Here is a 13576-nt window from a genome sequence, read left to right as displayed (position 1 = left end):
TACCTAAAAATGTACTACATGGAAACGGAAGCCCCCAAAAGTTACAAAACGGCGGTTTTTTTTTCAATTTTGTCTCACAATTATAATTTTTTCCGTTTCACCGTAGATTTTTGGGCAAAATGACTGACGTCATTACAAAGTAGAATTGGTGGTGCAAAAAACAAGCAATCATATGGATTTTTAGGTGCAAAATTGAAAGAGAAAGGCTAAGTTTCCACTTGTTTTTTTTCTGGCAGTTTTTGGAAAACTGCCACTGCAGTTTTTGAGCCAAAGTAAGAAGTGTATTCAAAAGGAATAGGACATATAAAGGAAAGACTTACACTTCTCCTCCCTTATGGATCCACTTCTGACTTTGGCTCAAAAACTGCAGTGGCAGTTTTCCAAAAACTGCCCAAAAAAAAAAAACAAGTGGAAACGTAGCCTTATGATTTTTTTAAAGGCAAGGAGCCAAAAACGAAAGTGCAAAAACGGAAAAAACCCCAGTCCTTAAGGGGTTAAAATACAACATGACTCATCTTTCTTTACCCATGATCATAAGTTGGGGAAGATTTAAAGAGGTATTTTAGGATTGTTTTTTTTATTTGATTATGCTACAGGGGCTGTAAAGTTAGTGTAATTCATAATATAGTGTCTGTACCAGTAATGTCCATTTATTTGTTTTTGTATTTTTCTGTTTAGGTGTGTATTCACACACCAGTTTGTTCAGAGCAGTTTGCTATTCCACCTGGATAGGGAATGGTTAATGCTCTGAGCGAATGAGAACTCGGGTGGAGTTATTTAGCCAGAGTAATCCTGCATTCTGGGGCTGGTTATTTCAGTGCAATACTGTTATGTCTGTTAGTTTAATGCCACCATGTCTGCTTGAGATTGAACCTTGTATTTATCTTGTGATATTATCTGAGTTTGTTCATTGTAGTTTTTAGTCTGTGTTACATTTGTTGGTTTTAGGATTATGTCTGTTCAGCTTTGTCGGTGTTCACACTGTGTCTGAGTCTTGCTTGTTACCTGTGCCCTGTATATTTATATCTTGTTTTCTGGAGTCTATTCAGACTTTTTATGTAGTCCAGTTTTGTATGTTCTGTTTTCCAGTGTGAATAGTGTCCTATGTTGCCTGTTCAGTTTTTGTGTTTTGGCTTTCAGTTCTTCCGCTATCCTTCTGCTGTATACTCCTATCATGGCTAGTTCTTTTTATCATGTCTGCCGTCTATCTGATATCTGGTTTTGTGAACTGTTTGTTAATTCACTATATTCTGTTCTGTTTGTGAGCTTATTTTCTGCCCTCTTAGTATTTGTATTGTCTAGTAGTTTTCCGTTTCTGGCCTGTGACCGACTATGTTTATTATTTATTTTTACGCCACTGCATTTTAGCGCAGAAAGGGACCGGCTCCCAGTTGTCGACTCACCGTTTAGGGTGAGTGGGCAAGTAGGCAGGGAGAGATGTGTTAGGATCAGTTTAGGGCTCACTCTCCCTGTCCCCCCGGTCGGTCCGTGACCGTACCTGTGTGTGACGGTGGTCTCGCAATTCTTATGTGATTATTGCCACAATATTTATTTTTAACAGCATACAAAATTACTCAGGTCTCGGGATTTCCCAGGTTGCAGTGCGTAAAAACATGACCTCACTAGTCAGTTGTGCAAAGGGAGCCTGTCTGCTTCAATGGGTCAAGCGACCGCTGGGTGGGAGAGAGATCATTTTGCAACAGCTGTAGGCCCCCTGATTAGAAAACACTGGTCTTTTGAATGGATGCTGCTCATTCATGCTGCAATGGGTGGGGTGGCTGATGTGTGAGAGGGAGGAATGTAACTTCACACTTACAAGCATGGAACTATGGGATGTGTAGTTTAAGAGTCCGAACTTCAAAAGGAAATACCCAGTTCACAAAAAGAGAGCCTGGCAGGTATGTACTAAAATCACCTTATGGTGGATAACCCCATAACGACAATTGGTGTAAATGTACGTCATGGTGCCTTGATACGTAACACACCATGACGCTCCGCCATGATCATGAGAACCGGACAGGTGCTCGCGTCATGCGCAGCAGGTCCCAGCTGCTATCAGCAGCCAGGGACCCACTGGTAATGGCGGACATCCGTGATCGTGCAGATGTCCGCCATTAACCCCTCAGATACCGTGATCAATACAGATCACGGCATCTGTGGCAGTGCAGTACTTTAAATGGATGATCGGATTGCCTGCAGCGCTGCTGCAGGGATCTGCTCATCCATAATGGCGGACGAAAGTCCCCTCACCTGCCTCTGTTCGTCTCCAGGGGTCTTCTGCTCTGGTCTGAGATCGAGCAGACCAGAGCAGAAGATCACTGATAACACTGATCACTGCTATGTCCTATGCATAGCACTGAACAGTATTGGCAATCAAATGTTTGCTATAAATAGTTCCCTATGGGGACTATTAAAGTGTAAAAAAAAAAAAAAAGTTACAAATGTAAAGAAAAAATTTAAAAAGTAAAAAATCCCCTCCCCCCAAAAAAATGTAAATCATCAGTTTTTCCCATTTTCCTGCCAAAAAAGCATAAAAAAAATTAATAAACATATTCTGTATCGTTGTGTGCGTAAAAGTCAGAACTATGAAAACATATTGTTAAATATCCAGTACAGTGAATGGCGTAAATGTAAAAAAAAATTTTTAAAATAAAAAGTCAAAAATGTATGCTTTTTTGTCACATTTTATTCCCCAAAAAATGAATACCTAAACAAACTTGGTACCAATTAAAACTACAGAACATGGTGCAAAAAATTGGAAAGTATACAAAAAATTGGAAAGTTATAGGTGGTCAAAATAGGACAATTTCAAACATACTAATTTTGTTAAAATAGTTTGAGCTTTTTTTAAAGCAGTAAAATTATAGAAAAGCATATAACATGGGTATCATTTTAATCGTATTGACCCACAGAATAAAGAAAACATGTCATTTTTACCGCAAAGTGTACAGCGTGAAAATAAAACCTTTCAAAATTTGCTAAATTGCGTTTTTGTTTTCAATTTCCCCACATAAATAATATTTTTTTTTGTTGCACCGTGCATTTCGTGGTAAAATAAGTGATGTCATTACAAAGTAAAATTGGTGATGCATAAAACAAACCCTCATATGGGTCTGTGGATAGAAATATAAAAGTTATGATTTTTAGAAGGCGGGGAGGAAAAAACGAAAATGCAAAAATAAAATTGGCCTGGTCCTTAAGGCCAAAATGGGCCTGGTCCTTAAGGGGTTAAGATGCCCCATACACATTAGATGGTTTCTAGTACCATCAAAATCTTCAGGTTCTGCCAACACATGTCTAATGAATATGGGGCCTTTATTCTATAATATAAAGTGCTGTTCAGTTGGATTTAACACTAAACCAGTTCTGTAGGTTCTTTGTTAGAAAACCTCTAGACTGCTATTTGCATACTGATGAATTCTATCAGTGAAATTCCTTCTTGCACAATAGTCAATGTTTGTATACAGCCAGTCTGTTCACACATCTCACAACAGGTCTGCCCAGTTTTGTGTAGTCAGGGCAGTTTTACAAAGGAAATGCCCCCGCAGTTGCCTACGCCTTTGTTTATGCAACTGCTCTATGTAAATGGAGTGGACATTGGTGATAGCTTCCTGTATCAATAGTGACCTAAAGATGTTACATTTAGAATAGGTCATGTCTTAAACCACTTACATCTTTTTGTTCACTTAAAAAGACACAAATGTCCTCATACACACAGTAAAGCATTCAAGCAGCCTCTATGGAAACACTCAGAATCTGTGCGGTTCGGTACTATTGAGCAAGAACAGTTTGAGTGCTTTCACATAATGTCTATATATATCTCAAATCTTCCCCTCCATTACTGTGCCTCCTGCCTGCACCTCCTTCATAACTGTGCCTCATGCCTGCATTCCCCCCTTCCCATCCAATACAGTTCCTCAATCTTGCACTGCCCCCACACCCTTTCACTGTGCCTTATTCCTGCACTCCCTCACCCCCTTCTCTATATTACTGTTCCCCATGCCCCATCCACCCTAAAACAACCACTATGTAACATACCGAGCAGGCACCTGTGGCTCCACTGCTTCTGTGTTTGCTAACGCTGTCTTCCTGCCGGACGTTGGCGCCATCCTCAGAGCGACGCAGCTAGACTCTGCCCACCGACATACAAGCATAGAAGCTCTGAGTCCGATGTGTGGCAGAGGTCACACCACTATAAGCTCTATTAACACCACTCGCGACCGCAGTCAGTGTTCTGTGACCACGGTCGCAACGGCAGATGCAATGCAAGCGCCTGGCGGCCTTTGTGGCAGGCCACCTATGCGGGCCTCTGGGCCTATTTTAACATAGAGGCCTGGAGCTGTAGCTCCATCCGGCCCTATGCAGTGGGCCGCAAAATTTTGTTCCGTTCCCACGGGCTGCGAGTTTGAGTCCCCTGCTCTAGGACATCTCTAAAGTTTTTTAAAGCTACAGGGACCCTTTAAATGTCAAGACAGATTTAGAACTGTGAAATTTCAGCCCCTTCCTGCTCATGTCTGACCTTTGTTGCTTTTAGGGATCTTGGGAGGAGATTTATCAAAACCTATGTTATTAAATCCTCAACCCCTTGGGTGAGATTCATCAAAACCTGTGTAGAGGAAAAGTTGCCCAGTTGTCCCTACCAACTAATCAGATTACTTCTTTTATTTTTGAGAGGCCCATTCTCCTCTACACAGGTTTTGATAAATTTCCCCCAGGGGGTTGAGGATGTGTTTTATGTCGGTAACTTTGTGCAGATTATTGTTGGGCTCATTGGTCATAATAACAGAACTTAATGGACTACATCACTGGTCTGGGTAACCCCCACAAACATGGCTCATTCATGTAGATCGTCAATAATTACATTTCTCTAAAGTGATTCTTGTTATTTTTCATTCGCAGATACCTACGCAGGTTTCCATGGCGACAGTCTTGCCAGCGAGCAAGTTCTGTGTATGACTAAATCATCTGTATGCACAGCACCCGGTGAATGATGTAATAGCATGAAACACATTTATCGTTACTTACAGCCAAAGTGATTTAAAAGAAATCCCAGTCCCCCAAGCCGACGTGGATAATTGCGTTGCAGCACATTTAGAGCTTGTTCACATGTATACCACAGCAGTACTCTGGGAGATACATTTAAATGGTCACCAAACATATGCTGTGGTATACCTATAGACTTCCATTATCCAAAATGCCAAGCCAGTTTGGGCCTGTTTTTGTCCCCTGTACATTTGTGTATGATCTTTTTTGAGGGATAGAAAAGTTCTGCACTACTTCTCTATACCACAAGAAAATAGTATGCTCTGGTATACATTTTTTCCACATAGAAGTTGTTACGCCGAGCGCTCCGGGTTCCCGCTCCTCCCCGGAGCGCTCGCTACACTCTCGCTACACTCTCGCTCCCGCAGCGCCCCGGTCAGATCCACTGACCGGGTGCACTGCGATACCGCCTCCAGCCGGGATGCGATTCGCGATGCGGGTGGCGCCCGCTCGCGATGCGCACCCCGGCTCCCGTACCTGACTCGCTCTCCGTCGGTCCTGTCCCGGCGCGCGCGGCCCCGCTCCCTAGGGCGCGCGCGCGCCGGGTCTCTGCGATTTAAAGGGCCACTGCGCCGCTGATTGGCGCAGTGGTTCTAATCAGTGTGTTCACCTGTGCACTCCCTATGTATACCTCACTTCCCCTGCACTCCCTCGCCGGATCTTGTTGCCATTGTGTCAGTGAAAGCGTTCCCTTGTTTGTTCCTAGCCTGTGTTCCAGACCTCCTGCCGTTGCCCCTGACTACGATCCTTGCTGCCTGCCCCGACCTTCTGCTACGTCCGACCTTGCTTCTGTCTACTCCCTTGTACCGCGCCTATCTTCAGCAGTCAGAGAGGTTGAGCCGTTGCTAGTGGATACGACCTGGTCACTACCGCCGCAGCAAGACCATCCCGCTTTGCGGCGGGCTCTGGTGAAAACCAGTAGTGACTTAGAACCGGTCCACTAGCACGGTCCACGCCAATCCCTCTCTGGCACAGAGGATCCACCTCCTGCCAGCCGGCATCGTGACAGTAGATCCGGCCATGGATCCCGCTGAAGTTCCTCTGCCAGTTGTCGCCGACCTCACCACGGTGGTCGCCCAGCAGTCACAACAGATAGCGCAACAAGGCCACCAGCTGTCTCAACTGACCGTGATGCTACAGCAGCTACTACCACAGCTTCAGCAATCATCTCCTCCGCCAGCTCCTGCACCTCCTCCGCAGCGAGTGGCCGCCTCAGGCCTACGACTATCCTTGCCGGATAAATTTGATGGGGACTCTAAGTTTTGCCGTGGCTTCCTTTCACAATGTTCCCTGCACTTGGAGATGATGTCGGACCAGTTTCCTACTGAAAGGTCTAAGGTGGCTTTCGTAGTCAGCCTTCTGTCTGGAAAAGCTCTGTCATGGGCCACACCGCTCTGGGACCGCAATGACCCCGTCACTGCCTCTGTACACTCCTTCTTCTCGGAAATTCGAAGTGTCTTTGAGGAACCTGCCCGAGCCTCTTCTGCTGAGACTGCCCTGCTGAACCTGGTCCAGGGTAATTCTTCCGTTGGCGAGTACGCCGTGCAATTCCGTACTCTTGCTTCAGAACTTTCCTGGAATAATGAGGCCCTCTGCGCGACCTTTAAAAAAGGCCTATCCAGCAACATTAAAGATGTTCTGGCCGCACGAGAAATTCCTGCTAACCTACATGAACTCATTCATCTAGCCACTCGCATTGACATGCGTTTTTCCGAAAGGCGTCAGGAGCTCCGCCAGGATATGGACTTTGTTCGCACGAGGCGTTTTTTCTCCCCGGCTCCTCTCTCCTCTGGTCCTCTGCAATCCGTTCCTGTGCCTTCCGCCGTGGAGGCTATGCAAGTTGACCGGTCTCGCCTGACACCTCAAGAGAGGACACGACGCCGCATGGAGAATCTCTGCCTGTACTGTGCCGGTACCGAACACTTCCTGAAGGATTGTCCTATCCGTCCTCCCCGCCTGGAAAGACGTACGCTGCCTCCGCACAAAGGTGAAACAGTCCTTGATGTCAACTCTGCTTCTCCACGTCTTACTGTGCCTGTGCGGATATCTGCCTCTACCTTCTCCTTCTCCACTAAGGCCTTCTTGGACTCCGGATCTGCAGGAAACTTTATTTTGGCCTCTCTCATCAACAGGTTCAACATCCCAGTGACCAGTCTCGCCAGACCTCTCTACATCAATTGCGTTAACAATGAAAGATTGGACTGTGCCGTGCGTTACCGCACGGAACCCCTCCTAATGTGCATCGGACCTCACCACGAAAAAATTGAGTTTTTGGTCCTCTCCAATTGCACTTCCGAAATTCTCCTTGGACTACCCTGGCTTCAACACCATTCCCCAACCCTGGATTGGTCCACAGGGGAGATCAAGAGTTGGGGTCCCTCTTGTTTCAAGGACTGCCTTAAACCGGTTACCAGTACTCCTTGCCGTGACCCTGTGGTTCCCCCTGTAACCGGTCTCCCTAAGGCCTATATGGACTTTGCGGATGTTTTTTGCAAAAAACAAGCTGAGACTCTACCTCCTCACAGGCCTTATGACTGTCCTATTGACCTCCTCCCGGGCACTACTCCACCCCGGGGCAGAATTTATCCTCTCTCTGCCCCAGAGACTCTTGCTATGTCTGAGTACATCCAGGAAAATTTAAAAAAGGGCTTTATCCGCAAATCCTCCTCTCCTGCCGGAGCCGGATTTTTCTTTGTGTCCAAAAAAGATGGCTCCCTACGTCCTTGCATTGACTACCGCGGTCTTAATAAAATCACGGTAAAGAACCGCTACCCTCTACCTCTCATCTCTGAACTCTTTGATCGCCTCCAAGGTGCCCACATCTTTACCAAACTGGACTTAAGAGGTGCTTATAATCTCATCCGCATCAGAGAGGGGGATGAAGGGAAAACGGCATTTAACACTAGAGATGGACACTTTGAGTATCTGGTCATGCCCTTTGGCCTGTGCAACGCCCCTGCCGTCTTCCAAGACTTTGTTAATGAAATTTTTCGTGATCTCTTATATTCCTGTGTTGATGTGTATCTGGACGATATCCTGATTTTTTCTGCCAACCTAGAAGAACACCGCCAGCATGTCCGCATGGTTCTTCAGAGACTTCGTGACAATCAACTTTATGCCAAAATGGAGAAATGTCTGTTTGAATGTCAATCTCTTCCATTCCTAGGATACTTGGTCTCTGGCCAGGGACTACAAATGGATCCAGACAAACTCTCTGCCGTCTTAGATTGGCCACGCCCCTCCGGACTCCGTGCTATCCAACGTTTTTTGGGGTTCGCCAATTATTACAGACAATTTATTCCACATTTTTCCACCATTGTGGCTCCTATCGTGGCTTTAACCAAAAAGAATGCCAATCCTAAGTCATGGCCTCCTCAAGCGGAAGACGCCTTTAAACAGCTCAAGTCTGCCTTTTCTTCAGCTCCTGTGCTCTCCAGACCTGACCCATCTAAACCCTTCCTATTGGAGGTTGATGCCTCCTCAGTAGGAGCTGGAGCGGTCCTTCTACAAAAAACCTTCTTTTTGGTTGACTGGGAGGGCTGTGGTCCTGAAGAGAGATCCTGGGAACCTGAGGACAATATCCTAGATAAAAATCTGGTCCTCAGGTTCTCAGGCTCCAAGAAGAGGGGGGGGACCCAAGGGGGGGGGTACTGTTACGCCGAGCGCTCCGGGTTCCCGCTCCTCCCCGGAGCGCTCGCTACACACTCGCTCCCGCAGCGCCCCGGTCAGATCCACTGACCGGGTGCGCTGCGATACCGCCTCCAGCCGGGATGCGATTCACGATGCGGGTGGCGCCCGCTCGCGATGCGCACCCCGGCTCCCGTACCTGACTCGCTCTCCGTCGGTCCTGTCCCGGCGCGCGCGGCCCCGCTCCCTAGGGCGCGCGCGCGCCGGGTCTCTGCGATTTAAAGGGCCACTGCGCCGCTGATTGGCGCAGTGGTTCTAATCAGTGTGTTCACCTGTGCACTCCCTATGTATACCTCACTTCCCCTGCACTCCCTCGCCGGATCTTGTTGCCATTGTGCCAGTGAAAGCGTTCCCTTGTTTGTTCCTAGCCTGTGTTCCAGACCTCCTGCCGTTGCCCCTGACTACGATCCTTGCTGCCTGCCCCGACCTTCTGCTACGTCCGACCTTGCTTCTGTCTACTCCCTTGTACCGCGCCTATCTTCAGCAGTCAGAGAGGTTGAGCCGTTGCTAGTGGATACGACCTGGTCACTACCGCCGCAGCAAGACCATCCCGCTTTGCGGCGGGCTCTGGTGAAAACCAGTAGTGACTTAGAACCGGTCCACTAGCACGGTCCACGCCAATCCCTCTCTGGCACAGAGGATCCACCTCCTGCCAGCCGGCATCGTGACAGAAGTAAAGTATTATGTGGTATGGTGTGGTATGTGAGCCTACCTTTAGCTGGGTTAAGGTTCTGATGGTGATATCTCAAAGGGAAGCTATATCCCTAACGTTTGTAGCATATAAGTTATAGAAGGATTTAGCTATGGATGCCATGGTTACTAAGTTAAAGGAGTATTCTAGTGTTTGTTAAAACAAGAAGCTGCTGGGGTAGGGGGGGGGGGGGTAATAGGAACTAAATGCATACTTAATAAAAAAAAACAAGAAGTTCCAGACTCGGGGACCTTGCACGGGAGGCAACTGCACCCTCACTGGATGACATAATAGGTCCAAAACCTAGGAGGACCTCTATCGCTGCTCTATCTGGCCTTTTGTAACCATTTCCTTAAATTAGACCCTAAAAAGCTTTTCCATACTTTGGAGAGATGGACAGGGAACACTGACATTACTGCCACTATTCTGGGGGGGCGATCTGTAAACATGCTATTAATGAATTAATGAGCGATGGCAGGAGACCTACTTTAAATTGTCTCATGCAGCCTTATACGGCTGACTACTGGCGGTTGGTGCGCATTTATATTCATGATCACTGGAAGACGCTACTCCTGTTTTAACCCCAATCCCTATTGTTTAATCAATTATGCCTGGCAGAGGAAGAGACAGGGGAAGAGGAGAGGATCCCACAATTCATACATATTGTACTTCTAGTAGCACTAAGATGTGGTTGGATGCGGTAACTCCAGATTTGCCAATGCTGTAATCCCAATTGAAAGTCTTACTATACGCCGAAAGACATATAAACTCTGGCACGAAAATATTCTTTAAGAAATGGCGATCGTTTATCGTGACTCACGTCGACTCTCAGGGGATTGCTGACATTGTTCACCCTTTACAACACACCACGTAGTATAATATTGAGTCTCTGAAGGGCACTCTGGGAACCCTGCGGTTACCGGATGCCTAATTATTTCTGCCTCTTGGCATCTTGTTCTCTGCTCGGATCCCTTGGGAGTCGAGGTGGGCAGCCCTGAAACGGGGCCATGTTCTTCCTGTATTCTGTACTTGGGGGGGGACAGACTATGGGTAGGAGATGTGTTTTTAGTTATCAGTGGGTAGTGGGTGGGTAAGCTGTTACTCCTATGCACTACCTTGAAGGTTTTCTGCCTACTGTCTGCTTGAGCTTTCTTTACCGAAGAGACTCTGGGATTCCGCTCTTGACCAGGAGTGACTCTATTGGGACTGTTGTGTCACTGCCTTTGATGCCTACGTTTCCTAGTTTCACAAGGGGTTTGTTATATCTTAAGGTTTGCACGAAGCGGCGGCCGACACGCCCCCTCAATACAACTCTATGGCAGAGCCGAAGTGCTGCCTTCGGCAATCTCCGGCTCTGCCATTGAGATGTATTGAGGGGGCGTGTCGGCCGCCGCTTCGTGCGGGGGTCGACACCCTCTATCTGGCCGGAGAGCCGGGGCCCTGTACAGAGAGATCGCAGGGGGCCCCAGCGGTCGGACCCCCCGCAATCTCAAACTTATCCCCTATCCTTAGGATAGGGGATAAGTTTTTCACCACTGGACTACCCCTTTAACTTTAATGTATGGGTTTAATGGAGCAATTTGCATCAAATTTATTTAAAATGATGTGTTGTGTAGATCTGCACCATTTCCCAGTTTAAAGATATGTCCAGACGAGCGGATTTTCCAGGTGTTTAATCATAGGATTAGAAAAAGGAAAACAGCAGCACTGGATGTGTTACATGGCAGACAATGAAGGTTTCTGAATGACCCCATCAACTTTAGTGGGGTCTGTCAGGATTCCATAATAGTAACATTCATGTTATTGATCAAAACATAACATAGTGTCCATATTAGCCTCCTAGTCCAAGCCCAAAGCGTTCTCTCCCAATGCTTAGTCATGTGGCCGAGACATATAATGTAAGTCTAAGGGACTGTATTGTTTACATAGTGGGGTTCTTACCGATCAGTATAAAGAGCAGGACGAAGTGCGCAATAGCACTCTTTACTCCATGGTTTACTCCGGCAGAGAATCCCTCTGGAGCGAGTGCCGGCATAACAAGCTGGCGCTAGGACAGCTTGAAAATATGCCGTCTCAATAGAAAGCAATGCATTTCAAAGCGAATTCCACTGCGAAAATAAACATGTTCATTCTTTTAGCGGAGTCGGGGGTCAGGAATCTCTGTTGCGGAACACCAGCCGTGGAAATTCTGTAGTGTGTATGGTGCAGCAGAATGCCACAATGGGAAGTTGCTGCACTGCAGAATTCCGGAGTGCTCAGAAAATCAGTTGTGTGAATGGGCCCTCAAAGGAGTACTGTGGTGCTGTACAACTTATCCCTTATTGCGGGGGTATGACCACTCATCCTCAATCTCCTGCACGGCACTCCCCAGGAATGGAGAGTGTCCTCTCCATATATCTCTCCGAATGCTGTATCACCGGCTTTCCCATAGAGATGAAGGGGGTGTGTTGGTGAGCTCTTTGTGCGGTAGTCAACACACTCCGTTCCTGGGGAGAGCAAGGGTGACATGCAGGAGATTGAGGGGGGTCCCAGCAGTCAGACCCCCTCCCCCTTCCCCTGCGATCAGACACTTCACCCCTATCCTTTGGATATGGGATAGGTTGTATGGCACCACAGTACTCCTTTAAGTTTCCACTTGTTTTTATTCTGGCAGTTTTTGGAATACTGCCGATGCAGTTTTTGAGCCAAAGCCAGAAGTGTATTCAAAAGGAATGGGAAATATAAAGGAATAACTTACACTTCTCCTCTCTTATGAATCCACTTGTGACTTTGGCTCAAAAACTGCAGCGGCAGTTTTACAAAAACTGCCAGACACAAAACCAAGTGGAAACTTAGCCTAAGACACCTGCTATCTGGCCAGCGAGCCGGGGCCCCATACAGGAGATCGCAGGGGGCTCCCAGCGGTCGGACCCCCCGCGATCTGAAACTTATCCCCTATCCTTAAGATAGGGGATACGTTTTTCAGCACTGGACTACCCCTTTAAATGTGTATGTATAACATGATTTAAACCTGAATGCAAAGGAGCTGTTGAATGCTTGAGGGTAGTGTGATGAGTGGCCTGAATCAGGGGCGCACTGCTTCATACAGCAGTTTCAGCCATGATGGGAATTGTAGTTTTGATGCAGCTGAAGAGGCAATAGTGGGAAACACTGTGTTACTAAAAAGGAGCCTGTCAGCATCTTATTGCCCTGCAATCGGCTCCCATTACCTCACAACAGCGTTAGTGAGAAGCATATTGTCACTGTATGTATGTCAATTTTGACCAGCGGTCCCGGCGTGGGGTAAGGCTAGGTTCACACCACTTTTTGGTCTCTGTTTCCGTAACAGTCTGTTTAACTTTACTGTATGGTTAACCCACGCTATTGTGTACCCCCAAAAAACATATACATTATGGTCCGTTTACTTTTTTATATAAGTCAATGGGAAACTGATGGCATCCGTTTTTTTTCCCTTCTTTGTCTCTACTTTAAATGGAAATCAAAATGTGGCGTGAATGTAACCTTAGTAGTCACAGTGAAGGAAATACAGCAGAATCTGGCCATGCTACTAGAGATGAGCGAACTTACAGTAAATTTGATTCGTCACAAACATCTCGGCTCGGCGGTTGCTGACTTTTCCTGCATAAATTAGTTCAGCTTTCCGGTGGGCTGGAAAAGGTGGATACAGTCCTAGGAAAGAGTCTCATAGGACTGTATCCACCTTTTCCAGCCCACGGGAGCACCTGAAAGCTGAACTAATTCATGCAGGATAAGTCATCGACTGCCGAGCCGAGAAGTTCGTGACGAATCGAATTTATTGTAAGTTCGCTCATCTCTACATGCTACCGTCACCCTCCTCCATGACTAGTTGCAACATGCTGGGACCACCGGTCTAAGTTGTTTTAATGATTTATTCTTGCCACCATTGTGAGATTGTAGGACAGGGTTTCCAAACCAGGGTGCAGCCAGCTGTTGCAAAACTACAACTCCCAGCATGCCCAGGCACACTGGGAGTTGTAGTTCTGCAACATCAGGAGGCACCCTGGTTGGGAAAAATTACTATAGGGCTACAGGGGGCTGTCAGGTTCCCTTGAAAGCCATAAGGAAAAGAACCTTATTTATTGCAATATATATATATATATATATATATATATATATAAATACATATTTATTGCA

This window comes from Hyla sarda, chromosome 11 (assembly GCF_029499605.1).
Source record: "Hyla sarda isolate aHylSar1 chromosome 11, aHylSar1.hap1, whole genome shotgun sequence".
Lineage (NCBI taxonomy): Eukaryota > Metazoa > Chordata > Amphibia > Anura > Hylidae > Hyla > Hyla sarda.
Note: the sequence above shows the minus strand (reverse complement) of the source record.